At 35.8% G+C, this 27077-nt stretch overlaps 1 protein-coding gene across 2 annotated transcripts in view; it reads left to right on the top strand.

Annotated features, from left to right (window-relative positions):
* The window catches only part of LOC149553267 (2-oxoglutarate and iron-dependent oxygenase domain-containing protein CP2-like), a 252525-nt gene that overhangs the window by 89937 nt on the left and 135511 nt on the right, over positions 1 to 27077 (top strand). The window lies entirely within an intron of this gene.

Raw genomic sequence — 27077 nt, 5'->3', positions numbered from 1 at the left:
ATACAAGATTAGTCAAGTTGTATGCAAAAAGACTAGCTCACATGTTTTGTAGCGCACACTATTTATCCACTGGAAAAGGTTAAATCTTTACATCATATAATTAATAATAGATTTCTGTTATTGCTGGGGTCACACCTTTTAGCTGATAAACCTTTATGCTATAAGACTGCTTATGCAGTTCTTGTTGAGTTCATGAAATTGCAACCATAAATCTATTATCTAACAGCATTTTAAACTAGAGAATACGACTCTTCGATTCTCTTCATCCTGATAATGGATTTTGTACATAGTGTGATATGAGTGCTGATGTTAAAAAATCTCACAGTTTCAGAAGAATTCATGTTTACTAATATGGACTGTGGGGATATTATGTCTCTTATGTAATGAGCCCTGCTAGCTCTCAAACAATCTGTGCTGAAGAATTGATTTTTTTTGTTTTTTTGTTTTTGAGCTTTTGCAATTTTTGATACAACAATATAGCAGCAAAATAAAAGATATTGCAATAATAATTTCAACTCAAATATTTGGATATATATAGTTGGAAATTCTAGAGTTTAATATCAACTTAGATATTGAGTATTTTCACATAATATTAACAACCCAATTGATACAATATCCCCTATTATCTAAATAACCAATACTCAGTAAAATTAGAAGTTATAATCCATGAACTTATAGGTAAGATATGCTTTGAAACCCTCTAAAGCGAAGACTAACAGCAGCAAAAGAATTCTTCAACAAATAAATGCAATTATAGATTTAGAAAACGCTGCTCCCGAAGTGCAAATAGAAAATTATGTCCAACAACAGATACAAATGGGCGCTCAACCAACTCCAAATCACCTAGGACACAACAACTTCTTAGCAACAATAATAACAGTATGAGAAGATGCCAAAATCCAGATTCTTAACACCACAATATCTCCTAACCACAGTGTATACAACAATGGAGATAAAGAACAATTCTTAGCAAATTAATCCACAATACCTTAGCTGCAAATTACTATGAACTTCTTAGGAACAAGCCCTTATACTTCAAGAAGGGCACAAAAAAGCAAAACGTCAGGTGAAGTCACAATGACGACAAAGCAAAATGAGACAATCAAATGATCAAATGCTTTTCTCATCAAATGGGCTCATATTTATAATCTCTAAATGGCACAAGTCTTTCAAATAATTTCCACTTAAGAAGCTTCCTCCACACAACATTAAAATATTATCAAGTGTTATAATATAATTTATGAATTGCTTTTGGCTCCCAAAACTGTCCTTTTCCACCATAACATAATATATTGACACACAAGGCCACTATTTTTTGTGCTCATGATTTAAAACTTTTCAACCTGGTTCCAACGAGCTATGATATTGAGATGACCAACATACAACATCAACAAAAATAGCAACCTCAACATATTAGATGACTAAAAATAATAACTCACGCGTCTTGTGAAAACAACTGAAGAAGCATTAAAATTGAAATCTGACAACACCAAAGTGATTTTGATGAAGAAAGACGATGAATGAACCTGACAGGGTGACTTATTATAAATAGAGGCTCCCTCCAAGATTTTTAGAGTCCAAACCAGAGGCTCAAGATAAAAATTGAGAACATCACTCAACTCTTCTGACTCAATTGAGCTCATTGGAATCAACAGTTTGACTTGCTATAAATAGTAAGTCCCTCAAATGGAGCCAAAACACACTATAGGCTACTGAGAAGCCTATAACCCCAGAACCGAGACCCTCAAATCCCACTGTTAGCTTACGAGGGTCGCGATGGTGAACTGACCAAGCCAATTGTAGGAACCTGCTTAAAAATGGAGTCATTAGTCCTCCCTCCCTAAGATTGCTTGTCCCCAAGCAATCCCTGAGCAAAATGAACATCACAGTCCACTTGGATCCCAAGGGTAGAACTACGTACTATTTTGGCAATGTACAAGCAACTTTGTAGCATCAACACCCAAATAATCGATATCAATGACAAAATCATCTAGAAAGTAATTGTAGGTGCTGATGAAGGCAACAACTCATCGAAACTCAACCCAACTGAAATACTAACTCTATCCACACTTGAGTCCCCATCAAACTGACACTTACACCCAACTACACCGTGGAGATGGTAAGAACCATAGGTACCTGAAACACTACCATCAACTCCAACCTTTGCCAAACTCTCCTGGTTGTGTGTGTTCTGCAAGTGATCTAACTTGCAGTTGCTAATCCCATCCGCAAAAGATGGTGCTAGCCTATCCTATAATGGATGATATGAAACTCTAGCCAACCCACACCTGTATGAAACCAAATGCTCAACTTGGCGGTCAAAAGTGAAATGATGAGCACTCAACATTGTGTAATGGTGGTAAAATGCCCCAATCTCTCTCAATGGCTCATCTGAACCAAACTGGGAATCAAAGATAGCTCAATTCTTTGACTCCAAACTACTGGTTGGGCAAGATCCTTGTCAATCCTCTCAGCAAACCCAAGCACAAAATCCCTGTGGGGAAACATGGTAGACAAGGTCTCTACAATCTTTCCTACCAATCGTCGTATAACACAAGAGCCCCGGATTAGAGTACCCTTAGAGACTCTATATGAATCCTCCTGCAAGTCAATACTCTCGATTAAATATTCCATGAACGACTCAACGTAGTAGAAATTATACGAGGAAGTATCAACCTCCAATCCCGTGACCCATAGCTGATTTCTTTGAAAATGTGGTGCTCCCAACTATCCAATGCTACTAGTTGTATAAGATATAGAAATAGATTCGCTTCTAGAAGAAGGAAGCAAATCACCATGAGAGCTCATCTTCGTTGAGGTTGTTACCTGCTCAGTACCTACTACATCCGTATCTTTGATGGATGTTTTTGCCACATCATCACATCCATCATCCATAACTATGGAAACAAACTCATTGGGGTTGGTGTTGATTGTACCCACTCTAACGCTACGGTAACCTCATCCAAACGTGACTGTGACTCTTGGAGAGCCAACTGTGCACATTGAAGAGATTCCACAGTCACATCAAGCTCTTTGGTGAGCTCAACCGCCTCCTCTTTCCTTAACAATACCTCATAACAGGTGCTACCCTACTCCATAAGGTAATTCTTGTCAGCAACCAAATGTGAATAATTACGCTTCAAGATCCTGATAGCCTCTTGAAGCGCATAAACCTTTGCTAGGGAAAGACTACTATCACTGTGCTCATCTAGCATAGGAGCACCCAAACCATATGCGGCTAACATCTGATGAATCACATCATAATGCTGAAAAGCTGAAGAGATGTCACCATCACTCACCTTCTTCATGATGCCTTTGTAACCCTTGATTCCTATGCAAGCTCTAAGTCTGGCTCACTGCATTGTGATAGAAAATCGAATTAGAGATGCTCACCAAAAGATTGCTTACCGCATGTGTGCTGCTGTCCTCGCACACATTTGTAATTGAGATACAACTACTCGGTATCTCAATCAAACCCCATTTGAAGAAGCGGAAGCCCTCACTCTATTGTACTCGCATGATACTACTTCCCCCTCAAGAGAAAGTCACTGTAAATCCCGATCTTGGGACTCATCCAAAACCTCCTTAGAGTCGTCTCCTAATATCTGACAAGGAATATCAGACCCCATGCTTCTCATAGCATCCTCAAATGGATCATCAGATGTGTCCATACTGTCTTCATCCAAATCTCCAAGTAGAGTTGAAACTGCCGTCACTTGACTTTGCACACATGACTCTGTCATGCCATGAATCAACAACACTAGAGCATGAACCTACATCTATTGATTCCATTGTAACACTCAAATCACCAGCATCATAGCTGGGTGACTCCATACATGCATCGGTCCCACCTAAAAAAGCAATTGCCTCCTGCATTGGAGCAACACTATGACATTTGACATATAAATCTGGAATAAAGACCACCTCCTCGATAGACTCTAAACAATCAGCAATAACTACTGCCCTAATAGCACTTGCACTATCCACAACAACAACTTTGGAATCCTCAACCTGTTAACGTTGAGTGCTACTGTCCACTAGTGGCACTGACCCATCCACATTTCTTTATGTTGAAATCCATCATCAAAACTATGGATAGGACTAGTTGGTGCCATACTAAACAGAGAGACATCCGCCTTCAGAATGCCAACTAGAGAGAACTCAAGCTCTCTTCTCATCATCCTCAGTATCGGTCTCCTAAAAGCGGAAACCATATACCTCACTGCCTTATCTACCATTGCCGGATCCAACAGTCTCTCTACCAACCTTTGCTGATGAAGCTTAAGTTTCTCCATACTCTCTTAAGGCATCTATTTTCCTGCTGTCTTCCTCACTACTCTACCAGCACGAGGAACTGCTAGGCCTCTTGTATCCGTCCATAGCTAGAAAATGCAAGTGCTGGTCATTCCAATTATAATAGCAGATCTGAAACAACAACGAATTTCGTACCACATAGGATGGTAGGAAACCACTCTGATACCACCATAATGAGCCCTGTTGTTTCTCCAACAATTTGTGCTGAAGAATTGATTTTTATTAGAGTTTTAGGTGACTCTACAACACCCTTAGCATTAAATGAAAGACCGAGATAACTTCTTCAAGAGATTAGCAAGACAATTGCATTAAGATGCAAGAATGATATTATTGATAGTGGACTTCCTTGACATTCAATGGATTGATTAAAATGTACATAATGAACCTCCTTATATAGGAAAGGTGATAATAGACAAAGATAAGGAGAACATAAGCTATTACCTACACAAGGTGGAATCACATGTCCACCGAAAGTGGATCATCCTCCATTATGCAATGAAGTATGTATGATGATGAGGATGATAATGTGATATGTTTACTAAAGGTGGAATGAGATAACGACTATTACCACCTAGAGTGGAATTCTCCTACACCATGTTCTTAATTGAGGTGCAAACTCCTAGGTGTTTCAATCATAAACTACTATGCAATGCATTATCCTAAGTAAGCTTAATTGTAATTAGTGAATATTTAATTACACCAACACCCCCCTTCAGTGCAACTTAGGGGAATGCACTTGAACTCACAATGCAAGATAGGTCCCAATTACTAGGCCATTTTAGGTACCCATGTGCAATATGCAAAGCAATACATGAAATGCAATCTCTCACAAAGCGGAGCAAGAAAGAAAACCTCATGGGAAAAACTCTTCTCCGAAAAGAGAGATGAAAACACACAATGCGTGGATGGATGGAGTACTCAAGATCCCCAAAGAACTACATACATCATGTATATACAAAGAATGATCCCCTTATCGGAAGGAAACAAGGGGATATGGTTATCTCCCCCATATTGAAGAAGCTCCAATGTAGATAAAGAGTACCTGCAAACAAAATATAATCTAATGCCTACAAGAAACATGTCTCCCCTTGGGAAGAAATAAATACATCAAGTGATAAAGAAGCAACTCCATGTAAAAATTGAAGGAGGAGGAAGATCTCCAAGTATGTATCTCTAAAGACTGAATAGGTGTCTCCAAGCTCAAAGATTCTATCACATCATCAAGCTGACCTATGAAATGTGACAACCAAGAGAACATGAAGAGTTGGGAAATCCAATCTCCAAAGAAGGTGAAGAAGTGTCTCAAAGAGAAACCCCCTTAAATTTATTAACCAAATCTGCATTATGACACTCATCTGAAAGAGCATCCAAGAATTCATCCCACACTGCAAGATTTGAAGTACAAAGATCATCCTGCAGAATAGTAGAACTCATGTGTAAAGAAGTAGGAGATGGAGTAAGAATTTCAACACTTGTCTCGAGAACAAAATGATTCAAGTGTTCAATGTTCTCCTCACATGAATAATTCACCCTTGATAAAAAGGGTATGCACATCATGAATATCATCATTGTTATCAGCAAAATGTGAAAATGAATACAAGTGTGTATGATCAACAACTCCAATTGCTATGACATCTCTTGTCTCCATCTCCCTAATGTAGATATAATCAGGAGTGAACTCAACAATTTTCCCTTGTGCCCCACAAGTGATTTGGTAAATGGAAAGGAGATTAGTGGTTAAGGATGGTACACAAAGAACATCATTAAATGTCCCCTTTCTCATAGGAATAGAACCTTTCCCACAAACCTTCATGTATGTGTTGTTACCCATTAATATATGTGGAGAAGTACAAGGCTGAATAGAAGAAAACATATCCATAGAAGATGCCATATGATGCGATGCACCTAAATCAAGAAGCCATTTACCTTGTGCAGGATGCGTGGAAGCTTGTCCTTTACCTTTATCTTTGGATGATGATGTAGATGTAGAAATTGCCTAATGTGTAGAAGGAGTAGACATTGATGAGGGCAACTTAATATTGTTCTTTTGAAGAATGTGAGTGAGCTCATCAATCTTCTTATGAAAACATTTTTGCTCATCATGTCCTAGCTTTTTACAATATGCACATTTCTCTCTCTTTCTTCTAGATGATTCCTCTCTTGAAGAAGACTTGGATTCAGAGTTATGTTGTGAAGAAGATTCATCACCTTTGTTACATTGTTTAGGATCCTTCAATTGCTTCTTTGCTTTGCATTTGGAAGCCTTTGGAGAGGAGTCATTTGCAACCAAGGCTTGATGCTTTGAAGTCTTCGATTGACCCATATGTGCTAACTTTGCTTGTTCCCTTGTGAGCTGAGCTGCAAATTCATCAAGAGAAGGCATTTTATATGCACTACCAAGAGCATCCATAGCAACATAAAATGTAGAGACAAAGATGGAATATTTAGGACCTAGCTTGGAAAGAATAGATAATATTAATTGTTCATCATCTTTAGTAATGCCACAATTAGAAAGCTCCAATCTAATAGAATTGAACTTAGAGAAAAAGTCTTGAATGTTGTCAAAATCTCATGGACTTAGACCTATAAGCTCATTCTCTAATTTGAATTTTCTCATTCTATCAAGTTTACCAAAGATTCCCTCCAATGTTCAAGCATCATGAGGATGTGGACAAGATGCAATGTGATATAACAAATCATGAGAGGTAGATCTAAGAGAGCCAAATGATTTATCCTTTCGATCAAACCATTTCCTTCTTTCTACAACACCTTGAGTTGGTTCTAAATCCTGTCCAAGAATTATTCCAAGCATTCCAATACTCAAATTGATTAGAAACTATTTGTTTCTATTATGATAGTTATATGGAGTGAATAATGGAGGTTTTGAAAAATCCATAATGAACCCAAAGAATGGCTGAAATCAATTGATAACTCCTTCAAATTACTGATTTAAATCAGAAAACTAAAATCCAAGTATTCACCAAGTGCAAATATAGCCAGAAAAGACCTATTTTTGAAAGTGACATGTCCACTTCAAGTCATTGAAAATTGATTCCAGATCTAGAAACTAGATGAAAAATCACACTTCAAAAAAATTTGCACCTGAAAATGTAACCATGTGTGCCTAAACAAAGCCCTGGAAGTTGCAGAAATCAGAATTTGCAATTTTAAGAAAAATTCAAATTCAGAGATCCACAATCACTTGCACCACTATGTAGAACATGGAATTCTATCCCAAAACAATAAAAACTTGCTCTAAAAAAAGAGTCCAAATGATTGAGATATTGTTGTTTGAAAATCACATGTGAATTTTTTTTAATTGTCACCGCCACACCTCCAAAAATAAATTGCTCTAGATTTGGCTTTTGATGTCCAATTTGGATGAAACAAAATTCGATTTAGGAGTTTTTGAACCTCCTCTATATGATGCCAACCTCCGATTTGCACCAACAAGCTTCAATTTTCACCTACAATAGAAGGTCACAAAATACAAAACCCCAATGTTCCTCCAAATTGTCAAATTCTACACCAACAATGAATCAAGCCAAGATTGTACCTCTTGAGAAGAGGTCTTCACACCTTGAGTATTCTGATACCACATTAGAGTTTTAGGTGACTCTACAACAGCCCCATGATCAAATGAAAGACTAAGATAACTTCCACAAGAGTTGGCAAGACAATTGCATTAAGATGCAAGAATGATATTAGTGATGATGAACTTCCTTGACATTCAATGGATTGATTAAAATGTACATAATGGGCCTCCTTATATAGGAAAAGCAATAAGAGACAAAGATAAGGAGAAGATAAGCTATTACCTACACAAGGTGGAATCACATGTCCACCAAAGGTGGATCATCCTCCATTATGCAATGAAGTATGTGCTATGATGAGGATGATAATGTGATATGTGCGCTAAAGGTGGAATGAGATAACAACTATCACCACCTAGAGTGGAATTCTCCTATACCATGTGCTTAATTGAGGTGCAAACTCTTGGGTGTCTCAATCATAAACTACCATGCAATGCTTTATCCTAAGTAAGTTTAAGTAAGTAGTGAATATTTAATTACACGACCAATTTTTTTTTTTTTTTTTTTTGAGGTTTTGTAATTTTAATTTCAACTCAAATGTTTGGATATTACATAGGGAATATACATCTGAAAATTCCAGATTTTAATATTAACTTTAATACCAACAACCTTGTTGGTAGAATATCCCCTATTATCTAAATCAACAATACCCAGAAAAATTAGAAATTAAAATCTATGAACCTATAGGTAAGATATGCCTTGAAACCCTCTGAAATGAAGATTAACAGAAGGCAAAGAATTTTTCAACAAACAAATGCAATCGCAGCTTTGGAAAACGCTGCTCCCAAAGTGCAAATAGAAAATTACACCCTACGACAGATACAAATGAGCGCTCAACCAACTCCAAATTAACAAGGACATAACCGCTTCTTAGTAACAATAATAACAGTATGAGAAGATGCCAAAGTCTAGATTCTCAACACCACAATATCTCCTAACCACAGTTTATACAACAATGGAGATAAAGAACGATTCTCAGAAAATAAATTCACAATACCTTAGCTTCGAATTACTATGAACTTCTCAGCACAAACCCTTATACTTCAACATGTACACAAAAAATCAAAACTTCAGGAACCATCACAAGAAAAATAATATAATCAAATGATCAGATGTTTTTTCCAATCAAATGGGCTCATATTTTTCATCTTCAAATGGCACAAGTTTCCCAAATGAACTCCACTTAAGAAGTTTCCTCCACAGAACATTAAATATTATAAAGTGCCATTTAAATATAATTTATTGATTGCTTTTGGCTTTCCACCATAACATAATATATTGATACACAATGCCACTATTTTTTGTGCTCACGATTTAATACTTTTGAACCTTGTTCCAACGAGCTGTGATACTGAGATGACCAACATACAACACCAACAAAAATAGCAGCCTCAATATATTTAGATGAATAATAATAATTCACACGTCTTGCAAAAACAATTGAAGAAGCATCAAAGTCAGTCCGACAACACTAGAGTGATCTTGATTAAGACTGAAGATGGATGAACTTGACTAGGTGATTTACTATAAATATACCCTCCCTCCAAGATTTTTGGGGTCCAAACCAGAAGCCAGAGATAAAAATTGAGAGCATCACTCAAGTCCTCTAACTCAGCTGAGCTCATTAGAACCAACAGTTTGACCTACTATAAATAGTAAGTCCCTCAAACTGATCCAAAACACACCATTGGGTGTTGGAAAGCCTAGAACCCCACAATTGAGACCCTCAAATCCCAGTGTTAGCTCACGAGGGTCGCGATGGTGAATGAACCAAGCCAACTGCAAGAACTTGCTAAAAATGGGGACAATACATCTTACCAGAGAAATCCCTAGAAGATGTCAAACTAATAATTTACCTTGTTAAACCAAAAGCCAAAGATAAAAACTGAGAGCATCACTCAACTCCTCTAACTCAGCTGAGCTCATTAGAACCAACAGTTGGACTTACGACCTCAAACGAAGCCAAAACACACCATAGAGTACTGGAAAGCCTAATAACCCCACAATTGAGACCCTCAAATCCCACTGTCAGCTCATGAGGGTCGCGATGGTGAACTGACCAAGCCAACTGCAGGAACTTACTAAAAATGGGGACAAAACATCTTACCAGAGAAATCCCTAGAAGATGTCAAACTAATAATTTACGCTGTTAAACTTCATGGTGGAATTTGGATGTTATTGAGTCATTAACAGATTAACAATGGTAGGGTAACCCCAAATCTTGCCTGGTCAATAGAGGAGGCTTAAGGTTGTGGGTAGTTCCCCATGGTCTTGGGTTTGAATTTGAGGGTTTGTTTCTTAAGATGCACTGGATCTGTGGGTGCATACCCAAGGGATAAGTGTCGCTTCTGCTTGCCTCAAGTTGCTGGGCTTTGGGCTGGGTCGCGAGGATGGTTTTGAGTTAAAAGAAAAATTAATCAGATTAATAACATTTCTTAAAATACAAAGTTATATTTTCTGACATGAAGCTACAATGCAAAATTGTATATTAAAAAAAAATTGTAATTGGTATAACAAGGCATTCTTTTCCTTCTGATCATTGAAAATTTCAGATTATTATCCACAGAAAGTGTTTCTTCATTCAAAGTAGGCTTTAAGTTTTTATATTTAGTATATAACAAAAATATACCTATACTATTTTCTAATTCAAGGAAATTCTTCTCCCATAATATGTAGAATGAATTTAAAGAACACTAGGAGGAAAAATATTGTAGTAGCTTATCATATCACCATTGTTGCATCCATACTTGGGATAAGACAGAACCAAAGTGAGTTAATCCTAGAAACTCAAAATTAAGTCCACATTTTCCGCTTGACTATGTATATAGGTTAGATTTTGCCCAAATTGTAATCATCCACAATATATCACTAACCATAGCCAATGTATAACACACTTTATGTGGTTCAGCATAAAGTAAAAAAAAGTTTATGCAAATGACTAATTGGTAGATTAATTGGATTTGGGTAAGCTGGTATGACAATTTTTAGGGATGGGCATGTTTTGAGTGACTCCTTATATATACAACCCTAAAAACATGAATCAAGGTTTGACAATCACACACATATGTCGCATAGAATAAACATAACAACCCTAAACATAAAAATAAGAAACATTAATGTTGGATTCCAAGGTATCATATTCATTTAGCAATGAAGGTTCATAGGAACCCTTGGATGGAAAAAAGAGTGTTTTGGCAAAGCAACATAAGGTTTTAATAACTAATAAAAAAAATGTTGTCTTGTAGATATGCTATTTTTAACTCCATGGTGAAAAAGTTTGACACTTTGAAGAACGTTGGAAATACATTGACAAAGCCTTTGAGCACAAGGAAGCTTAGATGGTGTTGTTAGATTATTAGACCTCATTGCCCTCAATAGTTAGTTGATTGTCTTGGTGATGCCCTTTTGTGTGCTTGCAAAAAAAAAAAAATATATAAGTGCAAAAATATTGGTAAAGGTGTCATAAACCATTAAATATTAATTTTGATTATTAGTTATTATTTGTTAATTGATTGCAAGCCTTAATGGAAAGAGGCATACCACTATGGTTTGGTCACAATTTCAATGTGTTTGTTTTGTTATGATGTGCAAATGTATGTAAAAGAATATCTTGTCATGTAAGATGTGTAGAGCACCTGGGACAATGTAAGTGGTGTAAGAGGATCGGTGATGCACACAAGAGTGCGTAAAAGAGTTGTTACATTAGTGACTTGACTTGTTGATTGTCTTATGCCACATTTTCTGATAACTCATAAGGCATCTTTGAATGGGTTTTGATATACCAAAATAGAGTGCCTAGCTTGATATGAAACTAAGGTTGCTTGTAGTACATTTTGCTCATGCTTTGGAGGCTTTTTTTTTTCAAAAAAGGTTTTGCCAAGGCATATCATTGTGTTACTGTTTTTTTGTGTATCTTACTTTTATAATTTTTATAATTTATAATTTTTTTCTATCTCTCATGGATTAGTGTAGGAAGTGTTACAACAATTCTAGTCTCCCTTTCACTCCACCTTTTCTAATTGATGCAGAGCCAAGGAGGTAACAACAAAACTTCAATGATAAATTCACAAGGTTGAATGATTGCACAAGTTTCACTAGGCTTCTTAAAGGCACTTAATGGCTTCAAATGCACAAATATGGAATAGACCTTCAACTATCTATTTCAACCCCACAGAGTGTTTTAACAGACTCAAAATGACATGTTTAAACAGGTTTTACAATCCCAAAACCCAAGTTCATACACAAACCAAGTTACCCTCCTTGACTAGGCTATTCTCTTCATTAGGACAGCAGACCCTGTTTTCTTGATTTTTCTCCCAAACTTTACAAAACACTAAGCAAATAAATAGGCTTTTCAAATACCCTTTTCGGAGTTTTATAACATATCGAAAATCAGATATCACTCTTTTGGAAAGATTGTACGGAACAGGGCAGTTTGTCTCAAAATTAGGCCTAGTTAGGCCACTTTTACAAAGCAAGTACCGTTTAGACTTAACTCCAGACTTTCAAACTTTCTACAGTAAGGTATTTTGATGCCAAACTAAGGATTCCACAGTCCTTTTACCAAGTTGACCTCTATAAGCACGCTTTCCAACAAACCCTTTCATTAAATGATGCAAAACAAGGGTTTTACGGTTCTCCCACTTCCAGTCACTTCTAGAATCTGTTCAAAGATGGAACACCATATTTAGGACATGCCCTAACTCATCCAAACATAAAAACATACCCTTATTAAGGCAGATCTGCTACTGCTGTACTTGTAGCACCATTTTCCTCTCCCTTTTCCACGGTTAGTCACGGTGATCACCCTCTAATCAATTCTTCCTGCACTTAAAATTGTTAGTGGCATTTGAAATATGTTACAATAGATCCATTCCAAAGGAAACAGCAATTAAATACCCAAGGAATGGATCAGATCATTATTAGAACCCCTCAAAACAGTGATTTCTCTAAACTGTTACAGCACAGTTGGAATGAGTAACAAGACAAAAAGATTTTAATGATCCAGAATCCTTTCAAGCAACCATAAAACGACTGTATGAAAGCCTTATTTCATCCAACAAGAGTTAAATGCTGTAGTTAATGAACATACAATGAAATCATTCAATGAAATGATGTGAAATAACAGGAAAACTGTATTTATTCACTCCAAAACTGAGATTTCCATACAGTACTCCTTCTTCTTCTCCCTTTTTTAAGTTCATAGGCCTCCCTAGGCTTTATAGACTCACATTCTAACTTTCACTAACTTCTTCTATTCGGTTGTGATGATTTACAACTAATAAAACATTAAAACAATCCTAAGAAGTACTAAACTTCTAACTAGCCGTTTAAGCTTATTTCAAATTTGAAACCTTTTAACAAAAGGACTCCAACCAACCCCTAACTAATACTAACATCTTTTAATGGACCTATTAAACCTACTAACAAGCCTCTCTAGGTTCCTAAGGCATTATTAGCCCCATTTACATTGCATTTTAGGCCTAAGGTCTCTATTAGGACCTTTAGGACATTTACTCATTACATTGCATTTTTCATTACAAAAGGCCATAATAGGCTTCAAAATATTCCAATTTATTGCTTTTTTTGACAAGATCTCCTCCTTAGTCCTTGGTGTCTTCAATGATTCACTTGCCCTCCTAGGTGCTCTTGCACCACTAACCTTTGCCCCAACCAGAGGGCATAAGAAAACAATATCAAATGTAATCGAAAACCAAAACAAATACTCAAAATTATGCCGCTCAATGCATGACAAACCTTTATCATTTGGAGATATTTCGGCAGTTAACGCAAAAACCTTTATATCATTTTAAACTGAGTTTTTGTGTTTGCACCCGACACCCTCAAATCGTGTCTGGTGCAAACTGGGTTCAGGTTTGTGAAATAGTTTGTGTTGAGTTTGTTCCCAACCTTGTGGGTCCTCTGTTAGCATGAATCCTGATGATACTACATTGGGGGAGCATCCTAAGCCTTGGAGTATATTGATATGTTGCATTCATGACTATGTTTGTCATTGATATCAACATAGCATGATTTTTGTAAAGACTGGTTGACTAGTAGACATAGATCTTGATGGTACGGACAATGGTTTGATTGTCTGGTGATGCACAGTTACGGACGTGTTCGACACAGTGTCCTCATGATGTGGTCAAGTGCACAGAGTCTAAGTCGAAGACGTACGGAAGTTATACCTGATTTACAGAGAGCAGTTTAGAGACAGTGTATTGGGAAAGCAGTTTCTGATGTTTGTTTGCTAGATTACATCTGAGATGCAGTAAGAAGATGTGCAGTCAGGTAGTGATAGAGGATAGTCGGCTAGTGATGTCAATGAGTGTGCAAGCCCCAATATCGCACATGTAAAGTTTTGTATAGACCGTGAGCCGACAGTGCTATTGTAATTGTAATTAATTAGTTATCTTATTATAATTAATTGGGAAAGCCTCAAGACCGACTCAAGGAATTATTATGAAGCTATGGTAGAAAGGAAAGTTGTTTTCCTTGTTTGTAATTAGAGTATGAATGAGTGTTGTGATCGTTGTATGAAGTGCAAAGTGCGAAAAGAAGTAGAGTGCTTACTAAATGTGTATAAGCGATCCAAGAGATTATTGGATGCGAGATTTATGCTCTGGTTACAAGATCAGAAGGAGCAAAAGTTCCGTTGACAGGACAAAGAAAGAGGAAGGAACAGTATAGTACAATTCTATTATTCTGCAAGGAATAATACAAAGATGATTTGGACAGTGGGTTCATTGGTCTTGCTCTTGAAGCTGTTTGGGCAGTGGGTCCAACTATCTTCTACAACTCCTAATAGGGATTCAAAGTCTCCTAACAGGGACTCATGCATTGAATGTATTCATAGACTCCTAACAGGGTCCATCCTCTAACAAGGAATATTTATATTAGTACATCATCTTGTGGGTACTATCCCCATCGGGGTTTTCCCTCAAATCAAGGGTTTCCCTAGTTAACATATCTGGTGCGATTGTGTATGAGTATCTTGTTTTGGTTTCAGTTTATATTGCCCATATGGTTAAGTTTGTTTAAGGTTGATAATTATGATAATAGTTGGATAACTGATTCACCCCCCCACCTCTCAATTATATCAGTGGATTATATGTTCTAACATCCTCATGGGTTCGTGGACCCATAGGGTCGGGCACGGACCCTGCTTGGACCCATCCTAGACCCAGGTGGATCGAGTGGGGATCCGTGAAGCCCTGTGATGACCCACAGTGTCCAGCTCAAAAATTTGTTCCAAAAACATAAAAAAACATTTTATTATTATTTTTTTATTCTAACCCTAAATCACCCATTATGAAGCCTCCAAAAATACTTTTTTTTTCACATTTTCTATCATTTTGCTCTCTCCATCTCTCTAGTTTGAAGTGAGGTGATTGTATTTGGTTGTGGAGTCCCAAATACCTCCCACAAAGTCGATTTGACATTTCAAGAATTTGAATTTTTAATGTTTATCTTTAACATTTGACATTGATCAATGATCAAACACCATAGATTCATACTATGAAATGATTCAATTTAAATTTTATGCATCTCTCTTATTTTTTTGTATATATAATGCACACACACACACACACACACACACACACACACACACACACAAACCCATTCAAACTATAATGAAAAAATAAAATTCACAAACCCATGTTTCGGGTTTTCATATCAGAACCCGAACCAGTAACATAGATTTTAAAATTCAAATATTAGTATTTGCTTATTACTATAGCTTGGTGGTTGACCCAAAATCCACTGCCTTATATATTTCACAATTCAAATATTAATATTCTCTCAATACCATCATGGCCCCCTTAGTAGTATCATTCACATGTATAAAAATAGTTGACAAAGACATTTTGGCGTAGAACTTGTTTCTTGGCAATGCCTAATCATATATAGATTACAGAGACCAACATTCGATAGTTATTAATGCTAAAGAATACAGACTTTATACCAAGGGCAATTTAACAACGAACTTCATTTCATGAAGGGTTAGTTGAGTTTGACTGATTGATAAAAGCTTTCAAAATCACTAACAACACCCTTTCACAGTTTACCCTTTCTTTGACTAGGGATGATGTACATCTCAAAACTTAACAAACAAGTTAGCCATCAATGATATACTCAACAAGCATAATTGAAATCAGAATTTAAATATCACACACTAATAACCATTAAACTGACGTGTGGAATTTAGTAATCCTATCTAATTGGCTTTTTAAATTTCATTTCTAAAATAAAAATGGGGTACTGCCCTGTGGATCTTGCTTAGAATAGCTTGAAGTGCAAGTTGATATGCAACTTTGTAGGAATTCAAATGGACCAACATACTTAGGTGCAATTTTTTCTGCTATCTGCATAGCTCTAGCTCTTAGTTCTATCGGTTGCCTGCTTCAATCTTAGCTTGATCAGTGTCACCTGTCTTCTCCATCTCCCTTAGCATATTTTAACCAATAACTACATGATTCTCTAACTTATTGCAATTGAGTAGAGTTCTGTATTTCCTTCCATTCTACACCACAAGTGTTGCCATTTTGATGGATGGACAGTAGGAACTATTTCATTCAAATTTTGCTAATGGCAGATATTATGTCGACTTATACTGTTCGATCATCGTAATATGTTTATAAGAGATTTTCATATACTTGGTTTTCTTTTGTTTTTGGCCATCAGTTTGTGGATGTAATGTTGTACTCAAATTCAGGATTGTGCCTAAGGCTGATTAGAGAGTGTAATTAAAAACTTGGAAGTCAGTCTGATATTATATTTTCTGGGGCACAGTGCAATCAACAGTTTCTCATCATGCAATTGATAGATTTTTTTTTAGCAGTCCCAAATGAAGTGGGGGTGTCATCCTTAAGTTTCGCAGAGGTGAAATGAACAACCTTTGTAAGCTTATTGATTACTACCTGAATAATGTCATGTTTGTAGCTGTTAATGGTAATCCTTGTATGGAGTCCATATTTTACAGTTTGCCTCTTAAATTCTGGTATGTAACTGTAATAGAGTAGCCGTGCTAAATGGACATTTTCCAATATTGTAATGTCGATTCCTTAGGCAGTTCAAACTACAACCGAGGTTGTTCTATAATCAGGGGTTCCTGTAGGTCAGCAGAGTGATTAGGAGACACAATCGGGGGTTGTGGAGCTTAGCAAGGAGATTTATAAGTTGTTTTGATATTTCAAGACAATCTCCTATTTATTAGGGATTGATTGGGTGTTGACCGAAACACATCACGAAAAGTCAAGGATCATTTTGGAGGGGACTGTCAGTTTGCGTGCTATATTTAGACATCACTAGGCTGGCACACGCATCATCAGTTTTCAATTTTGGATGGCCAGGTCATGGGGTTTGAATGTAAATTAAGTATTAAAGTATTAACTTTAATATTTAATAAAACAAAATAAAGTGATTAATAATGCCATTTTATAATAAATTATAATTATTAAAGTAATACATGGGCCCTATGTCCTAGTGAGATGATGTTGTTTTAAAAAGGGGGTCATTGAGGGGTATTAACACATGAATAAACAATGAATAAATGCATTATGAGCCCAATTCCCAATAGTCATCTTGAGGAGACATCATTTTATTAAAATTTGGCTAAATTAAAAGGTGGAGAAACCCTAATTAAGGCATGTGGCTTGGAGGAGGCATAAAGTAACTTTTGGAGGCATCACTTTATTATTCATTCTTTTTTTACAATTGTGAATTGAATTGGAGATCTGAGGAAGATTTTTACCAGTCGATCAGCCTTATAGGAATGAAAATTCCCATTGAAAATTGTTAATTGGACGAAAACCCAGCTCAACATTGAGGGAAATTTATATAGGGTTTTTATTTGGGCATCAATGGATCACTTCGTAGGCAGATTTTACAGGGTCTATGTTGAGATATGGTGGCTAGGGTTTACGTTGAAGCGAAAATCAGAATTTCAGTGTTGCAGGTCTGATTTGAGAAGTTTCATGACATTGTTGGGAGTGATTGTATTGTTAATATAATGAATAAATTAATGGATTGATCAAATGATCATCTAAAAGATTGCAAAGACTATGTTTCTATAAATATCGTAAATTAAAAATTATCTAATATTTATATAAGTTACAATATTGACCATGAAATAATTAACAATAAAGATATTATGAAAGTGTAAAATCCTGAGCAATATAATATAACTCTGAGTATAAACTCCAGAAATTATCCAAACATAGTTACAAATTTTGAGCACAGATTCAATTGAAAACCAATACTAGAATACAGTATGTATTTGAATTTGTTATATACATCATTCTGAAATTCGTTATTGTAAATATATATGCACCTGTGAAGCGTTCTGGAATACTTTTTGATGCCGACTTATACTTAAAATGAACAACTCCTTGCCAGATTTGCAGTTGATGAATATGGAATGTAAACATTACATTTGGAAGCCATCCATGGGGCACAATACTCTTTTTACCTTTTTGTTACGAATGAGTTTCATTCCTGTGAATTACTCCATGTTGGCACGATTCTAAATATTCACTATCTTCTTGTGAATGGATTCTATTGTGTCCAAATCTTCTTCCTTTATTTATTCACAAATTTTGCTAGAAATATTATGGAGTCGTGCTCAATATCCTGCAGTCGACTGTAGACAAAATTTGTTATACACCACCACTGTACACAATCAAATCCGCCTCATTGTCTTTTTTGCGAGCATGTACAAACTAGTATTCACTGGCGGTTATGTTTCTATGTTTCGAGTCTCCTTTGATTATTGCCTTCCAATCATATGCGATGACACCCATTACTCTACTCCTTGGAATAACTTAATTAATTCAGGGTATGACTTTGAGTGCATTCTGGTATTGTCAAATGTGAAATCTAAATTCAACTCTGCTTCCACTAGGCCAGGGAAGACCCGGCGAAAGAAAATCAATGGATGTTTTTGCAACTTCAAGTTATTTCTCCAAATCTCATCTATCTTCTTTCTTCGCCCCAATTGGCTTAAAAATGAGTTGTATTTAGCTTAGTTACTCGGGTTTTTTGTTTTGGCCCAAGAACCTTGCTTGGGTTCAAACCAGTTTGAAATATTGGTCTGGTTCAACCTAGGTTCGATTTTCCTTGGGCTGGTTTGAACTCGTAGTCCAGAATTTGAACTTGGGCAAATTTTTGCTGCCTAGATCGAATTTGGGCGAATTTACGTAGACAGGTGACTTTCAAGTCACTTTTTATAACCAATTTTATATTTTTTGAGTTCTGGTTGCCCTAAAAAGTGAACTTGAAAATTGAAATATATGATGGTATGATCTTTATTCATGATGCTATGATTACAAGTTATGTGTTTAAAGTTTATACCTATGGTGTTTTTGTTGTTTGAATGATTAACATTGTTTACATCATATGATTTTATGATACTCTATGCTTCTAGGCTTCATAAATATTTATGTATATAATATTTTATAATTTTTACATGTTTTTGTACGAATGGACCCAAAACCCTTTACAAAATTTTTCCTTACCAGCGAACAGGTTCTTCGAACTCGTATTTTGAATTGAACTCAAACCGGTCACTAACGTATTTAGTTGCCACTCCCATGGAATAGTTGCCAATTTTGTGGGATACCCGAAAACTGACTTATTAATTAATAATAGTTTGTTATTAATTATTATTATTTTATTCACCAAACATTATTTATTAATTATAATATATTAGCTCATAAAATTGACACTAATATAATACAATTAATATATATATATATATATTTATTATATTGTATTTTAGAAAGACAATTCTAGAGGATCATTACAAATCTCCTCCTCCACATGTTGCTTTCCCACAAGCAACTTTAAATTGGGATGCTGTAACACTTGTTCGCCTTCCCAAGTAGCATTATCTATAGGTAAATTCTTCCATTGTATTAGATATTCCTCAATAGAGCAGTTGTGCAAAGGCCTTTCTCGAGTATCCAAAATTTTGTCGAGTATGTTTTCCTACTTTCCTTCTAAATCCAAAGTTGTTAATTCTTCAGATACAATCACTTGTTTCCCCAATGACTTCTTGAGGCAAGAAACGTGAAAGACATTATGTATGCAACTGCTCTTGTGTAAATTTAGTTCATAAGGGACTACATCAATTGTTCTGACAATTTGATAAGGCCCATAGAATCGGGGTCTCCATTTCTCAGCTCCACTGCGTTTGAGCGAAGATTGTCGATATGGCTACAACCTAAGATATACCAACTCTCCTTCAAATATGCACTCAATACGTTTCTTGTCAGCATAAATGTTTTGTTGATTCTATACAGCTTGCAAGTTTTCCTTAAATGCTCTAAAAGTATCCTGACACTCCTGAAGCACACTCTTCAAGCCAATTCAGTGACTTGGTCACATTGCTGTGGTCAAAAGCAAGATCAACAAAAGATAAAGCATCATACGCTTACAAAGCTTTAAATGGAGTCATACCAATAGACATATGATAAGTCGCAATATAACAATATTCTCCCAAATGTAACCATCTAATCCAAGCTTTTTGGTGTCTAACAACGTGATTGCAGAGTTATCCTTAAACCTATTTGTTTACAATTTCAGTCTGACCATCTGTTTGTGGGTGGTAGTTGGTGCTATGATTTAACTTTGTACCTGTTAACCTGAACAATTCCTCCCAAAAGATTCTCAGAAACCTATTGTCTTGATCACTAATTATATTCTTTGGTAAATCATGTAAGTAGAAAATTTCCTTGGAAAAGATTCTTGTGATCTAAGCAATTGTAAACTCTGTAGTGATAGCAAAGAAACACACAAATTTCATTAACCTGCCAACTATTACAAAAATGCAATCTTTACCTTGTGCCCAGGGTAATTCAGTAATGAAATCTATGGAAATACTTTCCCACTTTTGTTCTGGAATAGGTAAAGGTTGTAACAATCTTGTTGGATATGTTTGTTTGGATTTATTCCGTTAACAGGTAATGCATTCCTTAACAGTACCACAATACATCTCCCTTCAGCCCTTTCCATGTGAATCGTTCACGGACTTGCCTGTAAGTTTTAAAACATCCTGGATGTCCTACCAAGGGTAAATAATGAAGTGCCTGCATGATTCTCAATTTTAGTTTAGGCCCTAGTAACAAAAAAATTCTTTGTAAATAATGTCATTTACAATCTTGCATCTATTATCTTGAACATTCCCATCCAGTAAGTCACAAGCAAATGCATTCTTAGAATATTCCACTAATAAAAGAGATTTCTAATCAGCCATTACCACTGATATAGCATTTATTTCAGGTTTCTTGGATAAAGCATCCACAACCACATTGTTCTTCCCTTTAACATATTCGATTTCAAAATCATAAACTTGAATCTTACTGATCCATTTCTGCTGCTTGTCATTCAAAACTTTCTGGGTCAAGAAATATTTCAAACTATTATGATCAGTTCTAACCACAAATCTATCACCCACCAAATATTGCCAATGAATGCATTATTGCAAACGTTTCCTTATCATATATTGAATACAACCTTTTAGCATTATTGAGTTTCCTGCTTTCATAAGCTATAGGATGTTTGTTCTGCTTTAAAACTACTCCTAATTCTTCACCAAAAGCATCACATTCTAATACAAATGTCTGATTGAAATCTGGAAGTGCAAGAACTGGGCAAGAGCTCATTACCTCTTTAAGTTTATCAAATACCTGTTGTGCTTCCTCGGTCCATCTGATAGCCCCCTTTTTGGTAAGATCTGTCATTGGTACTCCAAGCTATGAGAATCCCTCTAACAAATCTCCTGTAATAACTGCGTAAGCCAAAGAAACCCCTTAAATCTAAAAGATTTCGTGGAGGTGGCCAATCCAAAATGACTCTAATCTTCTCTTGATGTACCTGTACACCTTTAACACTGATCATGTGACACAAATATAAAATTTCTGTCATACCAAATTCACATTTAGAGGCTTTTGCATAGAGACTGGGATTCCATTATACCCGAAATCTCATCAATATGTTAGAAGTGTTCCTCTTAAGACTCGCTGTAAATCAGTATATCATCAAAGACAACTTGTAGAAACTTCCTCAGTTGTTTATTAAAAATATGATTCATACAAAACTAAAATGTTGCCGGAGCATTTGTCAATCCAAAAGGCATGGCTAAAAACTTCATAGTGACCATAATGACAACGGAAAGTAGTTTTATGAATATCTCGTTCCCTTAATTTAATCTGATCATATCCTGACCTCAAATCAATTTTAGAAAAATATACAGCACCATGTAAGCCATCTAACAATTCATCAATTGGGGGAATCGATGCCTGTTTTTTAGAGTCATTTTATTGAGGGCATGGTAATCTATACACATGCGTAGAGTCCTATCTTTCTTTTTGACCAGCGCTACCGATGAGCCAGAAGGACTTGAAGTTGGCCTGATATGTCCCATATCAAACAACTCCTTATAGCTTATTCTATTTCATCTCTAGATGCTTTAGGATATCTGTAAGGAGTAGTGTCGTCTGGCTTCACTCCTTCCAATTTAATAGTATGTTCAAAACCTTTATCGGAAGGCACTCCTAGGGGTATATCACTGAAAACCAAACTATGTGAATCTAAAATCTGCAACAAGTCATCTTGATAATGTTTAGATTCAAAACCTGTTACTTTGGTGGAAATAAGACATTGTGCTGACCAGGCAGCATCATCATAATGGAAATAGCCTCCATCCTGTTAGCAGAAATGATCCTAGGTCCACCATTTGACATTCCCCTGAGAATTATCTTTTTCCCATTAATCTTGAAAGAAAACTCCTTGGGCATCAAACTTTGTGAATATTTATCCAAAGTCTCCATCCATTGGATTCCCAAAATAACATTAGTGTTAGCCAAATCAACCACATAAAAATTATATTTAATCGTATCATTACTAGGACCAATGCTTAGTTGAGGAACCTTCTATGTGCTTACTAAAGTATTACCGCCTGCTACTCGGACATCAAATTCTTCATGCTTCTTTGTATGCAAGTCATGTTTTTTAACAAGAGCAGTATCAATGAAATTATGTGTAGCACCACTATCTATCATAACAATAACTTGTTGTCCTTGTAAAACCCATCTTACTCTAAAAATATTGTAATGCAGAGTCCCTGTCATGGATGCTATTTCACCTTTCCCTTGTTTATGTTCTTGAACTTGTTCTACAACTTTATAACCTTGTTTTGGGTTTGGATCTATATTTTTCTCATTTTTACTTTCTGATACTACTTCAATGTAATGAATTTTCCCTTTTCCCAAACATTTATGACCCGATGTTGATGCCTCTTTACAATTGAAACATAACTTTTTCCTTCTAAGTTCATTGCGCTCCTTTGTATCCAACTTTACTAAAAGGTTTTTTTTTCTTTATCTGGTTTTGGTGGTGGTCCTTTAAAGGTTTTCCCTTTTGAAGAGGGTTCCAATTCCCTTGCTCTTTTAATGGCTGTCTGTAAAGGAGGATTTATGGATTTGACTCAACCCGAGAGCATCAGATAACCCATCTATGATTATCACAGTTTTTTCTCTCTGTAATCTCAGATACTTATACTGCTAATTTTTCAAATTCAAAAATATATTGTTGTACTGTCCCTATTTGTTTAAGCTGAGTTAAATCCTTTAGATGAAGTCTCGTGTCCTTAGAATCAAACCTGTCTATGAGTCTCTCAGTGAACATAGCATATGTGCTAATCTGGTTATGTCCCAAGGTTATTTGTCCATGGTGCCACCATTCATGTGCCACCCCTTCCAAATGGAAAGCTGCACTTTGATTGCTTCATCTTCCATTGTAGGATTTAATTAAAAGTAAAGTGTCTAGTTTTTGCACCCAAGCCTTGACAATTTGTTTTTCTCGATCCATCAATATAAGGGATAAACATCTTACCAATTTTTCTTTGCAATTCATTGTTGTAACCTCACTGTCCCTTAGGTCTATGTTTCATATTGACATCCAAGTATTCTCTAAAAGTCATTGATGATCTAAAGTCATCCCTTGATTGTAATCAATCCTGATATATTTCTTCTTGTAATTCTATAATGGAAGGCTTTCTCTTTCAGGCTATGGATTCCTAGGTGTGAAGGTTGGCATGGAAGGCCTTGAGGTCGGAGAACCCTCATGCTGGTTATTTACTGAATGATCCTCCCAACCACCATTTCTCCTTGCATTATTCTGATTTTAATTAAGATTATGGACCATAAACTGAGTCATCAAATTAGTCATATGAATAACATTGTTCTGCATATCCTGTTGGCTCCTATGCAATGCTGCTATAAGATCTGTAGTATCATCTACTTATTGTTTTGTTTAAAAAATATTTCTTCGTTTGTTTCTGTATGATTATGTTCAGTGTCAACATGCATGGATGAACTAGAAGACTCTACTGAAGTGTTAGGATCCCTATTTTGTTTAAGGTATTACAAAAATTATAATGCCCCTTTTGCATATGTTTGGACTATGTGATTCTCTTCACAAGCTGACAGGAATGAAAAGCTTTGGTACCAATGTAAAATCCTGAGTAATATAATATAATTTTGAATATAAACACCATAAATTATCCTGACACAATTACAAATTTGGAACATAGATTCAATCGAAAACCAATATCAGAATACAATATATATTTGAATTTGTTATATACATCATTCTGAAATTAATTATTGTAAATAGATATGCACCAGTGAAGCTTTCTAGAATACTTCTTGATCTCGACTTATAATTCAAATGAACAACTCCTTGCTAGATTTGCACTCGATGAATATCGAATGTAAACATTACATTCTGGAAGCCGTTCAATGGAGGCATGATACTCTCTTTACCTTTTTGTTACAAATGAATTTCGTTCCTTTGAATTACTCCATGTTGGCGTGATTCATAATATTCACTTTGTCTTCTTGCGAATGGATTCTATTATGCCTAGATCTTCTTCCTTTATTTATTCACAATTTTTGCTAGAAATATTATGGAGCTGTGTTGAATATCCTGCCGCCGACTGTAGACAAAATTTGTTGTACGCCACCTATGTATATAGTCAAATCCGCCTCCTTGTTTTTTCTACGAGCATGTACAAACAAGTATTTACTGGCGTTTATGTATCTATCCAACATTTCGAGTCTCCTTTGATTATTGCCTTTCAATCATATGTGTTGACACCTATTACTCTACTCCTTGTAATAAGTTATTTAATTAATTCTGGGTATGACTTTGAGTGCATTTTGATATCGTCAAATGTGAAATCTAAATTCAACTTTGCTTTGACGAAAGGAAATCAATGGGTGTTTTTGCAACGCCAAGTTATTTCTCCAAATCCCATCTGTCTTCTTTCTTCACTCCAACTGGCTTAAAAGGAGTTGTATTTAGTTGCTACTCCAATCGAATAGTTGACATTCTTGTGGAGTACCCAGAAATTGACTTATTAATTAATAATTGTTTGTTATTAGCTATTATTATTTTATTCACCAAACATTATTTATTAATTATAATATATTAGTACATAAAATTGTCCTAATATAATATAATAAATATGATATATATATATATATATATATATATATATTATATTGTCTTTCAGAATGACAATTTTGGAGGATCATTATAGAAAGATACTATTCTAATACCCTCCCTTAATGGTCACTCTGTCAACTACAAAAAGTTATCCCCTAAATTTTACAAACTTATCTGGGCTTAGAGACTTAGTGAGAATATTTGTTGTTTGATCCATAGTCGAAACGTAAGCAACTTAATTGATTCGTCTTTAAGCAGCTACCAAATGAAATGACAATTAAGGTCGACGTGCTTGGTTCGCTATTGGAAGACTAGATTCTTGGCCAGATTGAGCACCCCTTGATTGTCGTAGTAAAGGGGAGTAGGATTTGCTTGAGACATTTTGCATGTTTGAAAGTATCCTTTGAAGCCAAATTGCCTAACAAGATCCCTTAATTGTTCCTTGATACTCAACTTCTATTAAGGAAATAACCACATCCTGCTGTTGCTTGCTAGTCCATGTGCTTGCACCAAATCCCAAATCGAAAACATAAGAAAATGTTGATTTTGTTTCGTTAATGGATTTTTGCCTGATCCGAGTTTGTAAACCAATAAGTCTAGGATTGTGACTTTTGTTGTACAACAGACCAAAGGTATAAGTGTCCTTCACATAATGTAGCACATGCTTTGCTGCTATCCATTGATCATCCCTGGTGGTTGTCGTGAAGCATGAATCGTAGCTCACTGCAAACTTGAGATCAAGCCTGATAACATTAAGGTAGATGAGGTTGCCCACCAATTGCTTGAATGTTGATTCATTCACCATAGGTGAATCTGATTTGGCTGTCGGCTTTAGCCCTTTCTCCATAGGTGTGGATGTAGGTTTGTAGTCTTGCTTTCAAAATTGTATAGTAGATTGTGATAAGATGATACTTCCTCAAGTTTGCCAAACTTCAACACCTAGACAATAGTACAAAAGTCCCAAATTTGTCATGTTAAATGATTGACAAAGACTATCTTTGATTTGATCGAGCAGAAGTCTCGAACTAATAGTGATAATCAAGTCATTAACATAGACAAGAAGAAGAAGAATATCACCAGTAGTGTTTTTGGCATACAAATCACAATCAAGTGGACTTCTTTGAAAGCCATTATATGTAAGGTTCTTGTCAATTTTGATGTACCAAGCTACTAGTTTCAAGCCATAGAGTGCTTTCATCAGTTTGCACACTTAAATGTTCTTTTCTAGCAACATTGAAACCAAGAGGCTGCATCATGTAGACTTCTTACAACTCACTGGTGAGGAAGGCACTTCTAACATCCATCTAATGGATTTTCCAACCAAACAGGATCGTTAAGGCAAAGACGAGGGTACATTTTGTTTGTAGGAGCAAATGTCTCCTCATAGTTAATACCTTCCTTCTGTGAGAAACCCCTAGCAATGAGATGAGCTTTGTACTTCTCAAGGGTTCCATCAACTTTATACTTAACTTTATATACCCTTTTGCAACTAATGGGCTTCTTCCTTGGAGAAGATCAGAAAAAACCAAAGATTTATTCTTTAGAAGACTATGATGTTTAGTTCATAGCCTTTTCTTGTTCAAGAATTTCTTTAGCCTTAGTATATGTTTGAGGCACAAAAATACTATAAATGCTGGCCATTAGAGCAAGTTTTAT

The sequence above is a fragment of the Cupressus sempervirens genome, chromosome 6, assembly GCF_028749045.1.
Source record: "Cupressus sempervirens isolate cs-2001-9-10 chromosome 6, ASM2874904v1, whole genome shotgun sequence".
Taxonomy (NCBI): domain Eukaryota; kingdom Viridiplantae; phylum Streptophyta; class Pinopsida; order Cupressales; family Cupressaceae; genus Cupressus; species Cupressus sempervirens.
This window is presented reverse-complemented; position numbering and strand designations above follow the sequence as displayed.